Genomic DNA, 23,216 nt, shown 5'->3' on the forward strand with positions numbered 1-23,216 from the left:
CTGTTCAGTGTGCCTTACTCATCCTTAGCTATACTTGAATCCCTGACTATACAGGCTTGTGCTTTTAGTGTCACTGTCTTCAGTTCAGAGGCTGGTGATGGGTAAGATGATGCTTGCGACATTAGCTCCTTTTAAAAAAATCTCTTTCGTGGTGATTTTTGAGGAGTGAGGCGGAAGTTGGTGTGGAGGGGTTTAGTGTGGAGGAGCTGAAGAAAAAGTGTGTTTTGTGGGGGGATTTGAAGGAGGGGAGTATGTGGTGACCAGGATCATGTAGGAGATTCTAGGAATTCAAGGTAGCATAGGAAGAGGATTATAGTTGAAAGGAACAAAGATGGAATTAAGCCGTGATGCAGAACATGCCTCCCAAGAATGAAAATTAAGGCTGGAGATGCAGGAAGGAGCATTATTAATAGTAATAATAATGGGTCAACCTTTTTCCTGGGCTAGCTTCATTGAAGAAGATGGAGTTACACCAAGAATGAATTGGTCCCATGGTCCTGGCTTGACAGGCATGTTGTATCCGATGTCACCTTGCACCTTTACACAATTCTGTGGCTTGAGGAATGCTTCAGTCCTGTTTGCGTCAGTCCCATTGTGCTTTCGCAAGTTAACACCAACAATGAAAGGAGAAAGGCAATTGTTGCATTTTTTCCCCTGTCAAAAAAGCATTCTGTAAGCAACCTTTAGGTAATAGAAAGGGAACAAATTCATTGATTTAATGACAGAGCCCAGCATGTTCTATTGGCAGTAATTTTATAACTCGGGTCCTAGAACTGTCACTGCCGTTAAATGTTACACATTGTAAATTGAGTCATTAAGGAGCATGGGCTAGTGGGTAATGCCAACACCATGGAAAGTCGGCTAGATGATTAATGTCCTTTGCTTCTGATTTTTGAGGTCTCCATTAATTAAAATTAATTTTATCTCCTCCAGGAGGGCTATGCATTATATATTGCTTTCTGTAGTACGCTTTCCTCATATGTATGGGAGTATGGAGCGTCTCTCATTTCACTTTTTGGAAAGTTCCAGCCAGGCACATTCTTTCATGGCCTTTCCCAAACACTTTTGAAAGGTTCCAGGTCAAGGAGAAAAACCACAAGAGTTTTTCAGTGAATTCATTTTCTGTGACATGCACCGAGGTGGAATAGCACTGCACAGAGCAACTTCAGAGACTGCTTTTGTAGCAAAAAATCCTCTCTCTCTCTCACACACACACACATGCACACACGCACACATTCACACAGCCTCTCGCATGAGAGAGTCTCCAAAATCATTCAAACCTACAGGATGTTTCAGGAGCCTCATTCATATACCTCCCATGGTGCTTTGCAAGTAACCTTAGACTTTAAAAGCTTGTCTCACAAGTCTTGGCATGAAAATTGGCCAGCAGCTCACCACATTTCTGTCTCGCTGTCTAAAGCAGCATGCGGGAAAAAGAATTGAGGAATCTTAAATGGGGCTGAAAGGGAGTTTTGCTGAGTGAGATTATCTAGGGGTGGCTTAAGAGGTCTAGGCTGTGCCTGTTTCAGACAGGAAGAGAAAGGACTTCTCTGACAAGTGATTTTATGAGGTTAGTTTAAAACACACAGATATAAGGGTGGCTGCCAAGGAATATGTAACCAAGGCTTCCTTTTCTCAAATGCAAATTAGTAAACTCACTTCATTAACTCTTAAATGGCCCTGATAAATGATGCTTTCCCCCAAACACTCTGATAAACTTTTGGGTTAAATGTATTATAGCAGTCATTGTCTTTCATTTTATAGGACATTGTCAGCAGATGCTGGCAAAGCAAGTGGCCAGTTGAGATTACTGTTTTTATCTGTGTTTTGGATCAGGATCAGGGCCGCATGTGCACTGCACGCAGATGGAAGGAATACTGTAGTCCCTACTTCAAAGTTCTTACAGTCTAAGACAAGAGACAACAGGTGGAGAAAATAGACTGTGGGAACTAGGGTGGGTACAAAGTAACCACGAAACAGTTCTTCTGAATGTAATAAGTGGTGGGCAGAGCACAACAGCTGCCTAACCATCAATCTTCCTATTGTTCTCCATTAACCACCGCCCTTCCTCTGTATATCCACGCTGCTACACCTACAAATTGCATCTATGGGAAGTCTATGCACTCTTCTTCTTACCTCCTTCTCCTGACCCCATTCCCATTTGGTGCATCCGTCTGTTCTATCTTGTCCTGAACTATGGGACTAATCTAAACTCCATTGAAGTCTGTGGGAAGACACCCATTAACTTCAATGGGCTTTGCACTGGGCCCTAGGACTGTAAGCTATTGGAAGCTATGAGAGGGTTTCAGCCCTGCCTGCCTACGTCTCCAAGACACCGCCCACACTATGGGATTGAACATCTCATGGCAGAAGACCAAGGTACAGAACCTCGTAACAGTGCCACCAGAACCCCCCATGCAGGTGGGATCAAGAAAGTACCATGGAGAGTCTTGGTGAGTTCATCTACCTAGTCTGCAGGCAGAGTTCAAATGGTCGCAGCAAACCAGACGTTCTTCAACAAATAGGTCTTGCCACCTCCTTCATCAAGCCCAAGTCTTGCTTATGGACACAAAAAGGTCTTTGCTCTTAGACAAATTTCAGGATCTATCAAATCTGTGTACTACTGTATTGCTACACTGGTCAGAAACCTGGACTCTCTGACAGGCAGACTTGGAGTGACATTCCATATGCGCTGTCAGCATAAAGTGGTTTGACTTTGTGCAAAGTGTCGCAGTCTCACAAAGATCAGTCTGCGCTGGGTTGTACCCCGCTTCTGGGATGCCACCTGATGTACTGGGATTTCACTGAGCCTCCCCTGCTCAATCAGCCTGGGTTCCCTCGCTCTGCTTTGCTGAATTAGACTCTCCGGCCTCTTGCAGCGCACACACCCACACAGGTATGGCCACACCCCACTGCAGAAACAGACTGAAGTCAGCTCTGTGTGAGAGGACACCTCAGCCCCCACATGTACACTCCTTTTGGGAGATAAACCCTAAATAATACTGCCCTGCGCTGTAGAGAAAAATCTGCACAGCGCAAGCTCATAAAAATCCCCCCTCTTCCTCAATGTGAAGAGAGATGTGCACACTTCTTGCCCCCGCCCAGTTAGAAATTGCATAAACTGGGTTTTATTATAAACAAGAAATAAGTTTATTAACTACCAAAGGTGGATTTTAAGTGAATATAAGAGATAACAGACAGAACAAAGCAGATGACTGAGCAAATGAAAGCAAACACGCAAACTAAGCTAGTTTCACTAAAGAAATTGGTTACAAAATAGTATTTCTCACCCTAGACATTGTTGCAGGCGGATTACAGAAAGTCTTGAAAGGCAGCTGCACTGGTCTTCCTCTTGAGACCTCAGTTATTATTACTCACAAGCTAGATGGCCTTCCAGCGTGGGTTCAACCCTTCTCCCCTCATTTCAGTTCTTGCTTCCAGGTGTTTTTTCAATGTCTCTTTGGGTGGGGAGGCAGAGGAGAACCACGATGATGTTACTCCCCTGCCTTATATAGCTCTTGTGTAAGGCGGAAACCCCCTTAGCTTGTAGTGGAAAATCACCGGCATTCCAAAAGGGGATGAGGGGTATCTAATATCAGGTGACTTGGACCCATGTCTCTGCAGGGCTGTGACAGGCATTGCTTATAGACTGTCTCCAGCATCCACAGGAAGACTAAGCTCTTTCACAGTCCATTGTCTCTGATAGTGGCCCATTAGCCCTGTCTGACTTTCCCATTGTGGTACCTGAAGCCACCCAAAGTAACACATTTGAAATACAGATACATAGTTAATATTCCTAACTTCAGATACAGAAATGATACAGGCATACACAATGGATAATCGCATTCAGTAAATCATAACCTTTCCAATGATATCTCACATGAACTATTTTGCATAACATATATCTCAATTATGTCATATTCACATCATAAGCATATTTTAATAAAGAATATAGAGAGAAACATCACACACCCCTTCCTTCAGTCATTTATTTTATTCAAAAAGGCATTGCATGCTCTTTGGCCATGTTGCCAGGATGGCTCAAAACAACCCAGCACAATGTATTCTCAAACTCTCTATCATCACATGAAGGGGCGCATTCCCCGACCTTACCAGGTACCACCAACCAGGCTGCCCTGAAGATTTGTGGAGTCACAGGATTGAGCCAGGTCTGGGAACATTACAGCATGATGCCTGGTGTGACTCCATCACCTGTGGTCACCTGGCTGGTGCACAGTCCTTAGTTGACTATGTGTGTCTGATGATGACGACTATCTATGGACTCGTCTACACTTAGAGCACCACTGTAGCACTGAGTGAAGATGCTACCTATGCCGATGGGAGAGCTTATCCTGTCAGTGTAGGTACTCCATCTCCCCGAGAGGCAGTAACTATGTCGACAGGAGAAGCCCTCCCATCAATATAGAATCATAGTGTTAGAAGGGACTGCAAGGGTCTTCTAGTTCTAACCACCTTGCCAAGATGCAGGAGTTGTTGCATCTAAACCATCCAAGACAAATGGTATCCAGCCTCATTTTGAAAACCTCCAGTGAAGGAGCTTCCACAACCTCCCAAGGCGTCTGTTCCATTGTCCTACTGTTCTTACAGCTAGGAAGTTTTTCCTGAAATTGAACCTAAATCTGTTATCCTGTAGTTTGAACCCATTGCCTCTTATCCTGTCCTCTGTGGCAAGAGAGAGAAACTTTTCTCCATCTTTATTCTGGCAGCCTTTCAAGTGTCTGAAGTCCGCAATCATATCCTCCCTTAATCGCCTCGTTTCCAAACTAAACATACCCAGGTCCTTCAGTCTTTGCTCACATGGCTTGCATTCCATCCCTTTGATCATCTTTGTTACTCGCCTCTGGATCCTTTCCAGTTTCTCTACATCCTTTCTATATATTGGTGACCAAAACTGGACACAGTACTCCAGCTGAGACCTGACCAGCATGCTATGCCTCTGTTAATACAACCTAAAATTGCATTTGCTTTTTTTTTTCAACACCACTGCATTGCTGACTGATGTTGAGGTTGTGATCCACCACAGAGAGCTATCTACAACAGAGGTTAGTTTCGGTATAACTATGTTGCTCGGAGGGGTGGACAGTCGACGTAATTATACTGACATAAGTTGGTAGTGTAGACCAAGCATCAGTCTGTATAATGTGTTTAGGATCTCTAAGTGCTGCTGTAATAGAATGCAGAGAGAGAGTCTTTATGGCAGTATGTGGATCGAGGGTAGCATGCAATTTACCTTGGGGGAAACATCTGGGATTTTTTACTCCATGCATCGTAGTCTTTGCATAAATTCTGCACAGCTTGCTCACTTCAACAACGCCATCCTTTTCATACAAATAAGTGGCACTGGTCATCAAACCTTTCTTTCAAGGAGCTGTATATTCCTTGATGGCACAGCAGATAAGTGTGCAAGACAATAATTTATTTGTCTAGTGGATGACACACTAAAACCTTGGTACAATAAGTAGAGTCCTTATTCTTAAGATCTTTCATTCACACTCTGCCACTTGAAATGGGCATCCTTGCAGGGATGAATTCATTTTCTGCAGAGCGGGGATCTAGTACAATGAATAATATCAATACACTAGAGAGATTAAAGCCAAGGACCAAAATTAAGTCATGGAAGAGAGGATAAATGATGCTCTGGTTTATTGAATATATAAAACAAAATGAAACCCCGGGCTTTGAGCTTAAAAGGTTCTAAATGTGGGGTCCAGTATTTCTACCTTAACAGGATAGCAGTGATGTCTAGTGGATAAGGCACAAGGCTAGAATCATAGGTTCTATTCCTGCTTTGTGTGATATCTTATACTAATGCTTTGCCTCTATTTGCTTTTTTTCTCCCTCCCAACCTCTGTTTGCTTATTTGGGACTGTTTGGGACAGGGACTTTCTTTTACTCTGTGTTTGTCCAACACCTGGCACAATAGGGCCTCACCGTCAGTGCTACAGTAATGCAAATAATAGCTTTAAACACCATCTTTTTTTAAAGGCTTCTAACAGCTTGTCCTCCCAGGGCCTGGTTCTGCTCTTTTTCCCACACAGAGGAGCAATTTATTCTGAAAGTATTTTGATGTGCATCTTGTAGTTTGTAACAGCGTGTAAAAAGGTGTCCATTTGCTGTTCTGGTCCCTTTTGACTTTATTTTGTCTGATGGGGTTTTGTTCCTAAGTTAGTTTGGTGTTTCTGAAAATCTCACTCTCAAATACCAATGCAACCAAAAGTGATCAGCAGCAAATTCTTCCCCGACCCCTCACCCTGGGTCCCCGCAAATAAAGGGGGTGGAATAGCAAAACTTTATTTCCAACACAATTCTATAGGCAGGAATTTACTGCCATCTCCTCCCATAAACCACTTCACTGGTGCTATTCTCAGAATAAGGCTAGGTCTACACTGGGGGGGGTTGACCTAAGATACGCAACTTCAGCTACGCGAATAGTATAGCTGAAGTCGGTATATCTTAGGTCGATTTACCTGGGTGTGATGACGGCGGCGAGTCGACCACTGCTGCTCCCCTGTCGACTCCGCTTCCGCTTCTCGCCACGGTGGAGTTCCGGAGTCGACGGCAGAGCGATCGGGGATTGATTTTATCGCGTCTACACTAGATGCGATAAATCGATTCCCGATAGATTGATCACTACCCGCCAATCCAGCGGGTAGTGTAGACATACCCTAAGTTAGTACTCCACATGAATAGAAGTTGGGAGAATAGGGTTCAAATTTTTGTGATTGGGATTAGGGCCAGATAAGCCTTCCCTAAACCCCTCCTGTGCCCACTCCCACCTCCGCTACGTTTCTTAACAGAATGTTCTGTTTCAGCAGTAAGAGATAGTCCCAATGAAACACACAGAGAAGGAACCTTCTGATCTGAGATCTGATTGATGGGTTGACCATACTCCACTGGGTTCAGAGGAGCTGAACATCAGTTTTGATGCTCAAACTGCTCTCCTATATAAGTGCAAGGACTGCATCCAGTGTGCTATTTCTGTGTCCAGACCAAATGATTCCTGTTATGAGAAGGCATATTTGTGGTAAGTTCAAGTTGTTAATTTCCTTCGGATTCTTGCTGGCAAGTTTGCAAAGCTCATCTCATAAAATACACCCATAGAGCCTGACTCTGAAACCCATACTCACATTCAGAAGTACCTTACTCTGCAAGCATTTCCACTGAAGAAAATAGCATTATTTGGGGAGTGGTGTGCTACGTAATGTGAGCAAGATGACAGAATATGACCCAGAGACTGATTTTCTGGGTCTAATTTTGAAAAGTAAGATGCACAACTGCCTGCAACTAGGTTCCAGATTTGCAAGTACAATTTCCATGGCTGTATGTGCGGAAAGCATGTGCAAACATTTGTGTATGCAAATAGCCATTTATGCATATTGCTAGCCATTTTCACTTGAAAAAGCCTGATTGTGTGCACAGTATTGGTGATTGTGCATGAATTTTTGCATGTTCTGCTGCATTCCTGACTTTGAAAATCAGGTTTGTGTCTAACCAGGCAGTGGTTAAATGGAATATGGTTAAGGTGACCAACTTTAAGACAAAAGCAACAGAGGGTCCTGGGGCACCTTTAAGACTAACAGAAGTTCCAATGCTCCAATACTTCTGTTAGTCTTAAAGGTGCCACAGGACCCTCTGTTGCTTTTTACAGATTCAGACTAACACGGCTACCCCTCTGGAACTTTAAGACAGTTTTTGTTAAATCATGAATTTTAGACAGTTCTTCAAGAGGGGGCAGAAAGGGACTTCATATGTATTAGTACAACGCCAAACACAATGTAGCCCTGACTCTCAACTAGGACCTCTGGGTGTTATCAAAGCAAACATGAACCACTGAAATCAATTTTTGCATGAGTCTCTGAAATCAATGTCTGCTAGGACAGCATGATCAAAGGAGACTTCCTCCTCTTTTCTAAGAACTCAGGCCCCTAATGACAAGACATAGTGTAGAACCACAGCAAAAAATCATTGAAGCCATATGAGTTAATATAAAGACAGAGTGAGTATTTTCTGCTCCATGCATGGTAAAGGCAGCAGCTCCAAAGGAAAGTAACCTCCACTCCAGCGTTCTCTCCATAATTGATTTCCTATAACCCTTTGGCCATTGAGCTGAATGATAAAAAGAGGGAGAGAGGAAATAAACATTTGAAAGGAGATAAAAGCTGCGTTTGTGTCTTAGTCTGGAGCTGCCATAGGAAGTAGACCCCAGCAGAGGAAATCAAATAGACTAAAAAAGAAAAAAAAGTCAGCAATTCCAAATTTTGAGAAATGCCAAGAGCCACATATGAATTTTAGAAGGTTTAGAGTTCTAGAGAACTCTGAGGTTTTTAAATGTTTGTTCTAACCTTCCCTGTGTATAAGATACTTCTGTGGCCCCTAGCATAGTTTCTGAGCCTGTCGCAATCTTTATGGTGTTTTATCCTCACAACATCCCTTTGAGGCGTTAGGCTCTGGGGCTGAGAAATTGCTGTGTAAATATTCAGGCTCAGGCTGGAGCCCGAGTTCTGGCATCGTGTGCGGTTGGAGAGAATTGGACATAGGTTCTCTCCAGTCCCAAGCTAGCGCCCTAACCATTGGATCATCTATCCTTCATTACAGGCAGAAGCACTGGGTCGTACCCTGAAGTCAATGGGAACTCTGTCTGAGTCAGGCCTCAATAAAAGCTGACAGCCCAATTCTGAGAACCTCTCACTTCAATGGGAGTTCTGCCTATGTAACCAAGGGCAGATTACCACAAGGACTTCAGCTTTGGCCTACATGGGAATAGTCTCTCTCTTAATATGTCATCATTTCCATTTTGATCCTGGCCAGAACCCCAGTATCCTTAAGTGCATGGCAATGAAGGGTAGCAAGTTGTGAACTGAGCTTTTTAAACCTCAAAACCTGTTTGGTTCCAGATTTAAGTGAGTTGTTTATTTGAAAGGACAGGTGCAGTACAGTAGTTCCCATTCTATCCCAGTTAGGCCAATGGATGGGATTCAGGCCTAGATGTATGTCAGAACCTGGTGAGATTGGAAGAAGAGGAAGAGACGGGATTAACCCACCACAAACATTGAGGGGAATAACATTAAATTTCATCAGAAAGACACAGGTAATGGGAGGGATAGAATCAGTTACATATTTTCAATATTTTTTGTGTGTGCGTAAATGCATTTTTCACCATAAAAACTTTTCACAAAAAAGTAATTTATTTTGAAAACAATGGATAATGCCAGTAAAAATACTAGGTTTTTTTAAAAAATAAATGTTGTTTTTTAAATTTTGAAAATGATTTTTTGCAGGAAAACTATGTGACTAATATAGTTTTCATTTTGAAAACAGAAAAGAGTACATGAAAAACGTCTGTAAAATGTGCTAAACCTTTTGAATTTAAAAAAATCATACACAAAAAAAATGTGAACCAAGGTTGTTTTCACATCTGGATTTGCTCCTGGGTTGGTGGTATGTTGTTAGATTCTGTGTCTGTAAGGCCCGTTATGCTGCGGAGATTGCTGGTGATAGAAAGGGACCTGAGCTGTGTTGGGAGACCCGTTATGAAGTTAGTAAAAGTCAGGGAGAGACCAAACAACTTTGTATTCTTAGATTTGGGCTAATTCTTAATGGTTAGGTTTGTGTTTAACCTTCGCTGTTTGAGTTTAGATACAGGCCAACCAGGAAAACTTGCATGAAAGGTAGCAAGACAGTTGGATGAAGCCTTTTCACATTAAGAGCAGAACAAATCATTGAAACCGGGCTCTGCTTCTTCAAGCAACACTATTGTGGCCAAAGTCAATCCAAATAATGGAAAATGTGTGAAATATTTTCAGTGGGAGATTTGTAATTTTTAGATGATCCCTGGCCATAGTGACTGTGTTGCTGGGAAGCAGGAGGAGGCATTTTATGTCTGCTTGCCCTGCCTGCTGATCCCACAATGAGCATTGTTTCACTCTGTTTTCTATAGAATAAAAGAACCCTGCTCTCAGGAGGAATATGAGTGTCAAGTGTGACACATTTCTTCCAGCTTAGAGCTGCCAGTCTGCCTGCTGGGACGCTATGAAATTGCCATCCACACCTGTGTGGGAAATTCAGAAACCTGAGATTTCCACCTACCTCTGCTCCAGGCAGCCCTGCCCCTAAGGTCTCTCTTTGTGAGATGAAGGAGAAGGGGAATGGGAAGGGGGGTGGGGGAGGAGGAAGGTTAAAATAAAAAGCAGCAGCAGCAAAAAGTAGAGTACTTTTTTCTCAGTCAGGAGAAAAATATATTTCCCGGAAATGATTCCAGCCAACAGTGGGACATCAGATCTCTCTTCTTTGCAGCCTGCCATCTCTCTAGGCCTTCTCTATTCTGTCCAGTGTGACTTTCACAGCTGTGGCACTGGAAGTCCTGAAGTTTGGGAGACTGACCTGAGAAATCCCACCAAAACCTGACTGTCAGGCCAACTGTCTGGAGTTAGGCAGGAATGATCCCATCTTTTCCTTCTCTCCTGGCAGGGCCTTGCTGTTGCTATGGAACTGAAGGTTCAGTGGGGTGCCAACCCAATCTTTATTTCAGTCCTCTTGCTGTTTCAGTCCTCTTGCTGTTCATATGAATGCGGGAACTGGCCTCCTATAAATTGCTATAATAGTTGTGCCCAGTGTTTCTCTATTACAGTACAACCCCTTCTATTTCATCTGTTGGGAGTATGTCTGGCAGTAAGAATGACTGTTCTTGGTTTCCCTTTAGATATGTGCCTGATACCCCAGACTGGAACCATCCCCTACTTTTTGAAGCAGGAGGATTGGAATTGAAGCCCAGCTCTGAATTTCACAGCTGGCTGCTACCAGTATCTGTATAATGGGCTCCAACCAAAACCCAACATTGAGACACATGAACTCTGAAGAGTGGAGCCACTCCAAACCAGGGTCTGAATTTTACAGCTGGCCCCTATATCTGTGAGCTGAACCAACCTCTCAGACCTGGATACCTTTGGAGAGTTGGAAGTCCAGATCTGATCTGAATTTGGCTGCTCAGACCCGTGTCTAGTATCAATACAGAAATGTTGGTTCTTCAAAAGAATCCATGCTCCAAATGGGAATTCATGCAAATTTGTGGGCATTGGCACCAGAAACCAGTGTACTGTGTACCAGTGCAATGCTTAACACAATTAATATTAACAACGAGGGAGCAGGACCACAAGGCAGAATAGGAAAAGAACAGTTAAATAATATGTATATAAGATAGATGTAATTGAGTTGGCAGAAGTTGATTAAATTCACCCTAGGGTACTTAAAGAACCAGCTGAAGCAATCTTGGAACCATTAGTGATTATCTTTGAGAACTCATGGAGGATAGGTGAGGTCCTAGAGGACCGGATAAGGGCATACATAGTACCTGCCCTAAAGAGGGGAACAAAGAGGGACCAGGGAATTATAGACCAGTCAGCCTAACTTTGATACCTGGAAAAATAATGGAAAAAAGTATTAAACAATCAATTTGTCAGCACCTAGATGATAATAGGCCAATAAGTAATGGCCAACATGGATTTGTCAAGAACAAATCATGCCAAACTAACCTAATTTCCTTCTTTGATAGGGTGACTGGCCTACTGGATGTTGGGGGTGGGGGAGGAGTAGAAGTGATTTATTTTGATTTTAGTAAAACTTTTGGTCTAGATGAAATTATTATAAAGTGGATGCACAACTGATTAAAAAAAACATACTCCAAAGAATAGTTATCAATGGTTTGCTCTCAAACAGGGAGGATGTATCTAGTGGGGTCCTGCAGGGGTCAGTCCTGGGTCTGGTACTCTTCAATATTTTCATTAATTACTTGAATAATGGAGTGGAGAGTATGCTTATAAAATTTGCAGATGACACCAAGCTGGGAGGGGTTACAAGCACTTTGGTGGATAGGATTAGAATCAAAATGACCGTGATCAGTTGTAGAATTGGTTTATAATCAATAGAATGAAATTCAATTAAGACAAGTACAAAGTTTTACACTTAGGAAGAAAAAAATCAAATGCACAAATACAAAATGGGAAATAACGAGCTAGGCAGTAGTACTGTTTAATTAATTAATGAATTATTATAATTAATTATTGAAAAGGATTTGGGGTTTATAGTGGATCACAAATTGAATATGAGCATCAGTGTGATGCATTTGTGAAAAAGTCGAATATCATTCTGGGGTGTAACAACAGAGGTGTCATATATAAGGCACGGGAGGAAATTGTCCCACTCCACTCAGCACTGGCGAGGCCCCATTTGGAGTATTGTGTTCAGTTTTGGTCACCATACTTTAAGAAAGGTGTGGGCAAATTGAAGAGAGTCAACAGGATAGCAACAAAAATGATAAAAAGTTTTAGAAAAACCTGACCTTTGAGGAAAGGTTTAAAAAACTGGGTATGAGAAAAGAAGACTTAGGGGGACTTGATAACAGTCTTTAAATATGATGACAATGATCAATTGTTCTCTGCATCCACTGAAGGTAGAACAAGAATTAATGAGCTTAAATTACAGCAAGTGAAATTTTGGTTAAATATTGGGAAAAACTTTCTAACCCTGTGGATAACTAAATATTGGAATAGGTTAACAAAGGAGCTTGTGGAATTGCCATCATTGGAGGTTTTTAAGAACAGGTTAGACAAACACCTGTTGGGGATAGTCCAGGTTTATTTGATATTACCTCAGCATGGGGATGGACTAGATGACCTCTTGAGGTCCCTTCCAGCCCTACATTTGTCTGATTTCAAAGTATAATCCTGTTGCAGGCATGCTCTGTTGGGGAACACCCCTTCCTTTTCCCCAGCATGTGTGTAATTAGCAGATCAGATGTGCACAACAAGCAAGTGATTTTTCTTCCCAGCAGATAGTTTGTCATTGCAAATATCATATACTTCACCGTGTCTGCAGCTCTAATAGATATGTCACTCACTGTACCTTTCTAAAAGAAATGACAAACCGCCAGCCATTCCTCTTCTAATTCAGTAGGTATTCCAAGCATCTGACAGTAAGATGCCGATGAATTCTGGAGTTGTTTCCCAGGAATCCTCCTTACTGTGTTACTGAATCTGAGCACGGGTACCGTGGAAATGGCCATGTTATAAATACCTGGCTAGATATGTTAGAGATATTGAACATGAAGACTAGTTCTTGGTGCTGAAGATACACATTTTGGATCTACCCATCCTGACTCACCTTCTGGTACTTCAGCTTTTTATCCTTTGCATCTCATTCGTTTAATTTAGACTCTAAGCTCCTCCACACAGTCACCCTATCTTTTATCATGTTCTGGACATTTATACCTCAAGCAAAAGAAAACAATGCTGTAGCATATCGTATAGTTGTTATTATTTATTAGTTTTCGTTTGGTGGTAGCACCTAGGAGCCCCAATGCTGGACTAGAGCCCCAGCTAAGTGGAATGAAGAGACAATCCCTGCTCCTGTGCATTTGTTGTAAACCCCACTCCCAAATATCAATCATTTCTATAGCTAAGGATCTCTCAGGGGTCCTGCTTTCACAAGGGCTTACAATTGATTACAAGCTTCTTATCTATGGCCTCCCGACCTCTCCTATCTCTGCAGCACTCCTCCCCACTCCTGAATGCAAAGGTAACCACATAAATCCCAACATAAAAGTCCTCCATTGGCTCCCCGTTTACATCTGTGCACACTACATACTTGCACTCCTTTGGCCAAAGCTTGCCTGGCTGTTGCATCTCTATTGACTTAGCTTTGCTTATGTAACCCCAGGTGAGCGTCCGAGGGAGCCCATAATGCACACTCACCAGGGAGTTACACTTATACCATGGCTAAATTTGACCATTGTCTTCAAACCACTTCCTGGGTATACTCACGTGCTTCCATTGTAGCATCTCGCCATATGCCTGCACTTGCTTCTCCTATCAGTCCAGGCCTGACCTCATTCAAGGCTCCAATCTCTCCTCTTCTCTCTTGGAGATCTGCCTTTGCTGTCTCTAAACAAGATCAAAACCTACTTTTTCCAGGCGACTTTGTATACACCACATACAACCAGTAAGCTATCAATTCCCCACACTGCTCTTTGTTCTTGCCAGCCAGTTTCACGCCTCTCCTTATCTATTTCCCCTACCTACCCTTGCCCTTTCTTAGTGTAATGTTTACACGGTAATTGCTTTGGATTGGGAAATAGCTGTCTGAACGGCATGTTGTAAAATTAATTGCATTGTAATTGTGTTTGCTCTTGGATCAAGTTTATCCTTCAAAGTTTTTGACTTTGGGAGCAATTTCTATCTTTTACACCTTTAAAAAAATCTACGATGTCATTTTTAGGTACAAAAATATAAGATCAAAAAAGAGCTCTAACCAATTTCCATTGGCACTATTTTCAGCTCACACAGTTTTATAACAGCTTCTACTTGTCCCTCTCGAGCCAACCACCCAGTATAGTGATTCAGAGTATAGATTCTGACTCAGGGCACCTATAGAGCTTTCTCCAAACTTTATCTGAATTTATAATGGAAGTTATGAGGGACTCCTCGCAGCACTGTTGCTTTTGAGCACTATTACAATACTGAGTGTGCTATTTTAACTAGTGATTAATTTCACTCTTTACTTGGAGTGAACACTGTATTGCAAATTAAATTCTTTTTACAAGAGAATGTGTTGTCCCTCTCCATCCAAGTATTGCAAAGTGTTTTAGAAACATTAATGAATTCAACTGATTTAAGCTTCAAAACCCCTTTGGAAATGGGTAAGTACCTGTTTTGGAGATGAGTAAAATGGGATGTGTTGAGGTTAGGGCCATGACACTGCTCACTTTGATGCCCATGTTAAACTCTCTCAACTTTGACAGGTGCCAGTGGCTGAGATAGAAGTAGTATCCAGGAGTCTAGGCTCCTAGTCCCCCTGTTCTAATCACTAGACCACAGTCACTTTCTTCAGCATATGTACATGCTTCATTGTCTATTATGAAATAAGATATACCTATAAAATTACACCAATGGTCGACAGAAAGTTTTGTCCATTGGATACTAAAATATCTCTTTACTCTTCTCATCCCTAAGGCAAGAGAGACCTTGGCAATTGTATTTGACTTACTATAGACCCAGCTTTGGAACTTTCATCTTCTGGGTGCCCTTTGACTATAGTCTATGCTAATCTACAAACCAGTGAGGCAGTCAATAATTTTTTTAAGACCAATTTATGCTAGGAAAAGCAGGTGCATGAGTGCTTCTTATCTCCGATAAGACTTAAACCCTCATAAATATTTCCTGAGTATATAAAACTTGTAAAATTTTAACCTCCCTTTATTGTCAAAAAGGAGGAAATTCACATTAAGCAAGATGGAGAATCACCCGTGCAGAACTTTAGTCCATGCTAGGATATCATAGAAAATGTGGGTATAAATGGTCAGCTATGTAAATTGGTGTAGCCACATCAACTTCAATGGCGCTTTGCTGATTTACATCAATTGAAAGTTTGAGTCAGATGCTGGATAAAGTCTATGGGCATTTGAGAAATGTCCATCAATTCATTTAATGGGAGGACAAGATTTTAAAGAAGCAAGAGCAACCCCATACTTATTAACATCCATCCTTATTCTCTGGCTGTTCAAGTAGAACAAGCTGTTAACATGAACATTGAGCAATCCAACATTAGAGCATTTGAAACCCATTGTTGATGCAATGCAAAACGTCATTTACTTTGTCTGCCACAAAATGTTTTAAAGTTTGCCATCTTTTCTTAATGGCCTTCCAAGTAATAGCTCCCTAATGCCAACAGTTGGCTGTTTCCAGATATATAAATTACTTCATGAACTCTGATTGTTAAAGCGAGTAAACCAGCTGTGGGGTAAGTTGTATCCCTCTAATGATTTTTGTACTCCTATTTGTCTTGCAGAATTTCAATAAGTAATTTCTTTTCTCTTTACTTTGCTTAAACTGACATTGAAATTGCCTTCACTTTTATCACAGTGCTTATTTGCAACACTGTTACATTGTAGAAAATTATTTCTAAATGCATATGCAGCTTTTTTTAGTGTCAACACAACTTTGTCAGTGATTTTTCAAAAATTAGAAACCTAAAATTTACTTCTCTTCTTATGATTATTACTGTAGCATGTGTGATTTTTATTAGCTATGGAAATTGATCATTTTGAGAGCTTTTGTGGGTGTCACATAGTGTTGCTATGGGACGATTACTGATAACTTGGAAGAAACACCTCCATTCTACTAAATTCTTTCTTCAAAAAGTTCATGGACTGTAACCTGATAGACAAAGTCAACTTAATTATTCAACGTACATGGATCGGCCTGATAAATTATGCCATTTTGAACACCATTTTTTCACCTGAGACAATGAGTATGAAACAGTATAACATGAATTCTTCACTTTTTGTTTGCCAATGATATGATTGTTTAGTGCATGCTTTGAGAGTTGATTTTTAAAGGTCTTAAAATGTCTGCTTTAATAATTCCTATTGATTCAGTAAGGGATAAAAATTCTTGACATGTTAGAAGATTAGCATTTATATTGTGTACATCTTAATTATTGTGTTTGTTAATGCTATTTCCTTTATAAATAGTAGAGAGCAGAAATTAAAGAATTTTTTAAAGGATACTGACAGGCTCAAAATTTAGTCTGATAGACTTTAAGGCTAGAAGGGTCAATCATGGATCATCTAGTCTGACCTCCTGTGCATCTCACATCACAGAACCTCACCCTCTCCAGTACTAGGCACATAACCTCTGGCTGAGTTACTGAAGTTTTGAGATTTTGATTTAAAGACTTCAAGATACAGAGCATCCACCATTTGTTCTAGTTCAAACCAGCAAGCGACCTCGTCCTCAGGCTACAGAGGAAGGCAAAACAACCCCAGGGTTTCTGGCAATCTGACTTGGGGGGAAAAAATTTCCCAACTCCAAATATGACGATCAGTGAGACTGTGAGCATGTGGGTGAGATCAGCCAGACACCTGGGCAAAAATTCTCTGTAGTAACTCAGAGCCCTCCCCATCTAGTGTCCCGTCTCTGCCCATTGGAGATATTTGCTAATAACTGATGCAATTGTAGGCAACCTCATCATACCATCCTCTCCATCAACTTATCCCACTTAGCCTCAAAACAGAAATTTTGCCCCACTACTCCCCTTGGAAGCCTATTCCAGAACTTCACTATGATTGTTAGAAACCCTTTGTCTAATTTCAAGCCTAAACCTGTTGATGGCCAGTTCATGTCCATTTATTCGTGTGTCCACATGGGTGCTTCACTTAAACAACTCCTCTGCCTTCCTGGTATAAAGTCCTCGGATGTATTTATAGAAAGCAATCCTATTTCCCCATGGCCTTTGTTTTGTTAGGCTAAACAAGCCAAACATCTTAAGTCTATACAAATAACCTAAATACTACTAATTCTAATATTAGAAATATTTTCTTTTTTTTTTTTCATTTAAATGTCAATGAGAAAATGTATTTGTTTGGTCTCCTGCATTGCTTTGACTCCATAATGCTATTTTGTTTGACAGTGTTGGAGAACTGGGAGGTGAAAATAACTAGAAACAACATTGAAAGTGGCCACTTTATTTCCACTGACCTAGTGTAACCTACTGGTAAATGTGGGTTCTAGGTCTCCTTTGTTATGTTCATGGGGCAAAGAAAGAAAAGTTAGATAAAAACATACTATACGTTTGCTGGAAGGTTGCAATGTAACACTTAGCATTCAGAACGGTAACATACAAAACCCCAAAACCAGAGACAAAGCAGGCTGCTCCCGAAGGCAGAGAAGCACAACTTTCCCTAGTCTGGCTATCTGCAGATCGACTGCTGCTATCCCCAGATCAAAGGCTTTAGCATAAGAACATAAGAATGGCCGTACTGGGTCAGACCAAAGGTCCATCTAGCCCAGTAGCCAGGTTCCCCAGAGGGAGTGAACCTAACAGGTAATGATCAAGTGATCTCTCTCCTGCCATCCATCTCCAGCCTCTGACAAACAGAGGCTAGGGACACCATTCCTTACCCATCCTGGCTAATAGCCATTAATGGACTTAACCTCCATGAATTTATCCAGTTCTCTTTTAAACCCTGTTATAGTCCTAGCCTTCACAACCTCCTCAGGCAAGGAGATCCACAAGTTGACTGTGCGCTGTGTGAAGAAGAACTTCCTTTTATTTGTTTTAAAGCTGCTGCCCATTAATTTCATTTGGTGGCCCCTAGTTCTTATATTATGGGAACAAGTAAATAACTTTTCCTTATCTACTTTCTCCACATCACTCATGATTTTATATACCTCTATCATATCCCCCCTTAGTCTCCTCTTTTCCAAGCTGAAAAGTCCTAGCCTCTTTAATCTCTCCTCATATGGGACCCGTTCCAAACCCCTAATCGTTTTAGTTGAGCTTCTCTGAACTTTTTTGAGATGAGGAGACCACATCTGTATGCAGTATTCAAGATATGGGCGTACCATCGATTTATATAAGGGCAATAATATATTCTCCGTCTTATTCTCTATCCCCTTTTTAATGATTCCTAACATCCTGTTTGCTTTTTTGACTGCCTCTGCACGCTGTGTGGACGCCTTCAGAGAACTGTCCACAATGACTCCAAGATCTTTTTCCTGATTCGTTGTAGCTAAATTAGCCCCCATCATATTGTACAAATGGGAATCATGAGCATGATTTTAATCTGGAGAGTCCTTTTAAAATAAGTAAAGTCCTCTTGGATACATGGCTGGAAGGTACCATATACAGCAGTGCAAGTGCAAAGAAGGGGAGGGATAGCTCAGTGGTTTGTGCATTGGCCTGCTAAACCCAGGGTTGTGAGTTCAATCCTTGAGGGGACCACTTAGGGAGCTGGGGCAAAATCAGTACTTGGTCCTACTAGTGAAGGCAGGGGGGTAGACTTGATGACCTTTGAAGGTCCCTTCTAGTTCTAGGAGATAGGATATCTTTATTTATTTATTTTTAGTCTTGTTAATGGAAACCAAGGGGGTACCTATCTCATAGAATTGGAAGAGATCTTGAAAGGTCATCGCGTCCAGTCCCCTGCCTTCACAGCAGGACCAAGTACCATCCCTGATGGGGTGAGGAAAGAAAGCTAAGAAATTCAAAATTAAGGCTGAAATTCCAGACTGAACTAATTCTGTTGTGGCTACATATTCCACAAGTCATTCATTATATTTAAGGATGGGTGGGTATGTTTGCATTCAATAAGATGTATCCTGAACTTTCACCCAGAACTGAGTATGAACCCAAATCTTTTATGAGGTTCATAGCATTTCAGATGTCTGAAAAATCATGTGCCTCTGAGTTTCCTGATTTTGTTCTGATCAGTTCCGATAGGTGTGTTGGGAGGGTGGGGTTGAGGGAGAAGAAAATCTTCTGGTTTCTTCCTGGCCCTGATTCAGGAAAGCATTCCCATTCAGGGTGATACTTATTAAGCACATGGTGACTTTAAGTGTGTTGTAAGTCATATTGGAATCAAAGGAATTTAAGCACATGTTTAAAGTTAAGCATGTACTTAAAAGGTATCCTGAGTAGGGATGGACATAGGCACATGCTTCAGTGCTAATTTGACTCTGGCCCTGGTTTGTACATCATATTTTGTTTGTAATTAACTTCTCTGAAGTGCTGGGAAGCATGCAGTGGAGCTGGGCAAATTTTTTTTGAATTAATAGCTTATTCATTGAAAAATGCAATTTTGGTTGACCTGAAATTATTCATGATTTTGATGTGATAGTATCTGCCAGGGAAAAGGTTTTTTTAGGGCCAGCAAACCATGTGTATTTGTGCATGTCCATCCACCCACCTGTTCCCCTTTAAAGCCTAGTGGTTAGGGCACTTCCCTGCGATGCATAAGACCAAGCTTTAAATACCCACTGGGAGACTTGAACACAAAACTCCTGTCTCACAGGTGACCATCCAAATCATGAGGCCATAGATGATTCTGGGGATGAGTGCTCTCACTTTCTCCTGTTGAAGCTGTTTTTGTCGCCAGGCTTGAATACTCATTGGGCCAGAGAGCGAGAGAGAGCTAGTCTATCATGGCAATTAAGACACTCACCTGGGAGATAGGAGATGTGGATTCAAATCTTCTCTCTGCCTGATTCAAAGCTGGGTCTCCCACATTCCAGGTGAGTGCCCTAACATGTGAACGAAAGGTTATAAAGGGGGACAAATGGGCACCAGCAAGCCTGGTTTGCTGGGCCTGAAACAGACTTTTCCAGTTTGCCGACAAATTCCGAACACTTTCGGAACTGAACCGAATATTTTCCTAGTTTTTTCAGATTGCTGGCTGAACTGAAAAACCAATTATTTGGCCAGCTCTAGGGTACAATATGAAAGGGTTGTTAATCTGGGGCAATCCATGGACTGTAGGAATAAATCCAGTGCTAACTCTCTAATGGGATGAGTGGTTAGCTAATCAAATTGTTTGCATTTAGGTCGGAGAGACTGTCCCTTGTGCTTCCTGTTTGGTCCGGGTTTCCTGTTCTGGGTACTAATCAGCAACTGGACTGGACCTCTACAGCATGTAGCTTCTAAGGTAAAATAACACAGATAACATGTGAGTAGGAGAAACAAACAGAATATTGAAATGATGAAAGTTGCACTGCCTAAGAAAGCAGCAGTAATTCCAGAGTCTTGTGCATTCTCAACTTGACATGTGTAGCTTTTGGGGCTTGTCCCTTGCTAGCATTAAAGTCCCATGTATAGAGATGAATGTTTGTGTGCGCACATAGGTTCCCCTAAACTTCAGAAGATCTTAACCCCATTAAAAACTGCAAGATCAAAGGACAATTGTTTCCTAATAGTTTTTCATTTCCACTTGAAGTTGGTATCCTTTTTGAAAAATAATCCGTGAAGTAACTGAAGTGAATACTGAATATTTTCAGTAGTGAATATATACATTTAGCTCAAGTGACAATTTCCAGCTTACTAGACTGTATTGCTAGGGGATATGGACAAGGGGAGGAAGAAAAGTAGAAACCGGACCTTGAGAATCTTTTATTTATTTATTTATTTTTTATTGCAAGAAAAAATGCACAGAGTGAATTCTCTAGCTTTCTAGATTGTCCAGTTATAATACTGGTACAAGGTTTGCTCAGGACACCCATTTGGTGCAATTTGAGCTAAAAGTAGAGCGAGCAGAGCACATAATAAGCATGAGCCGAGCTAGGCCCAGTCTATACTATAAGGGTGTCATGTCGGGATATTGTCTTTTAATCTGGTAGTGCCCCAATTGTGTTATACTCTAGCAAGTTTTGTATTAAAGTCCTGGACTGGGCCTACAGGAATTTGGAGTTACAGGAGCACAGCAAAAACAGGCCCTCCTTGGTCTAAGTATTAAATCGAGATTTAGGTGCCTGACTTGGACACCAAAATATGGAAGTTTTAGCCAAGCTGCACAGCTTTTACCCAGGAACACCAGAACTCCGTGTTCCATTCACGACCATTACTGACAATGCTGGGTTCCGTATTCCATTTTAGGGCCACCACTTGCAAGGTGCTGGGCAGCTTGCTACTGGGAACTGCTGAGTGCATTCAACTCCCAGTGTAGCTAGTAATGCCATCAATTGTTTCAGGGGAAACAAATCCTTATGGAAAAATTATGATATTTTTAAAAAGTTTTTAGTAATTTTATAGCATTTGATAGATAATTATCTCCTTGCTATAGAATTATGGAGCTACAGGAAATAAATAATTCTCTAGTAAATTAATTCTTCCATTTCCTAGTAAACCCTAGAATAATTTCTTTTAGTTTCCTATTAAATTCTAGAAAACTCTTCCATAAGGCTAGACCTCAAACTCAAGTCTTCACGGTTACTGACCGTGAAAGACATTTTCAAATTTCTTGCTTTAAAATATTTTTATTTGTATGTGTATTTGGTTAATAACACGGAATCTGAGCTTTTTACCTTGCTTTTTTTCCCTTTCATCATTTTCAGGTTTGTGTTTTGAGCCACGTTTTAATCAATGCCTTTAAATCTACACCCGTAGCTTTCTGAGTATGTGTTCATTGGTGCATGCTGAGCCCACTGGAGTGCACAAATGGAATGCTTAGAACATGATTAGTGCAAGCAAACCTGGGTTTTGCATATGCAAATGAACTCAAAATTCCAGGGGTTAACATGAGTGGCAGTCCTGCAAGCTTGTATGCACGTGACTAACATTACACTATCCAGTTGTCCCATAGAATTCAGTAGTGCTACTCACATTTGTAAGTGTTTGCAGGATGGGGACCTTAGGGGCTGGATCAAGGTCTCTAAAAACTTGGTCCTTAAACATACTCTCTCATGCACACAGGTGCTGAGTCCAGCTATTTTCTTTATTTTGAAAACACTACTATTGTGCTTTTCTTTATCTCCTGTGTCAATGTCTCCCTATATTAAAATGGTGAAGTAGAGCTACCGTATTCCTTTGTCTTCAGTGGTATGTTCAGACTAGTCTTCCAGACTGATTTTCCGCCTGGCTTTGGTTCTTAATGATAATTTGTGTTCTCATCATATTGTGTTTACTGCAGAAGAGTACATTTTAAATGAGCCAGCAATGCACCAGGTGGAATATCCACTTCATGTCACTGTTAGTGACTCAGAATATCAATTTGTATTTTTCATACTGCCAATGTCTTATTGATTATGAGTGTAACACTGAAAATCAATTTCTTACCCATTGTTTGTAATCTAGAATCTTGAATTCCAGGGCTTTGGAGCGGAGCCTGGAGCTGGAGCGCGGAGCAGCTCCGGAGCAGTGGAGCTGCAGGTTTTTGCCTGGAGCTGGAGCACAGCTCCAAAGCCCTGTTGAATTCAACTGCTATCAGCCATGTAACCTGCTTTTAAGTATTATGACTTACTGGGCATGATGTTGGAATGTCCACGGACTTCAATGGGAGTTTGGGTGTTTTGCACATTATAGGGTCAGCCAATACATTGCTAAATCACAGGAATGGGGGAAATAAAAAAAATGTTTATGAAAGGTGTATTTCCTTACTCCATCATCATATGCTTGCTGATTGGTTTTTAAAGGGGCTGTTTCTCTAGTTTGCTTGAATGTCCTGTATCCGCAAAGAAACTAATTTTCTAAGTATATGTTCATATGTATATAGTCTTAACTGGGAACACAGTCTCATTCGCAGAGGCTACTTTTTATTGGGTAGTAGAAACATGGTGCCTGATTCTAGGATATATAGAGGCAACCAAAGATGTAGTTCTGGATACAATATATGTTCCTCCCAGGAAATACATCTGGTACTTTTGCAAGTAGGTATT

Source organism: Trachemys scripta, chromosome 6 (assembly GCF_013100865.1).
Source record: "Trachemys scripta elegans isolate TJP31775 chromosome 6, CAS_Tse_1.0, whole genome shotgun sequence".
Taxonomy (NCBI): Eukaryota; Metazoa; Chordata; order Testudines; family Emydidae; genus Trachemys; species Trachemys scripta.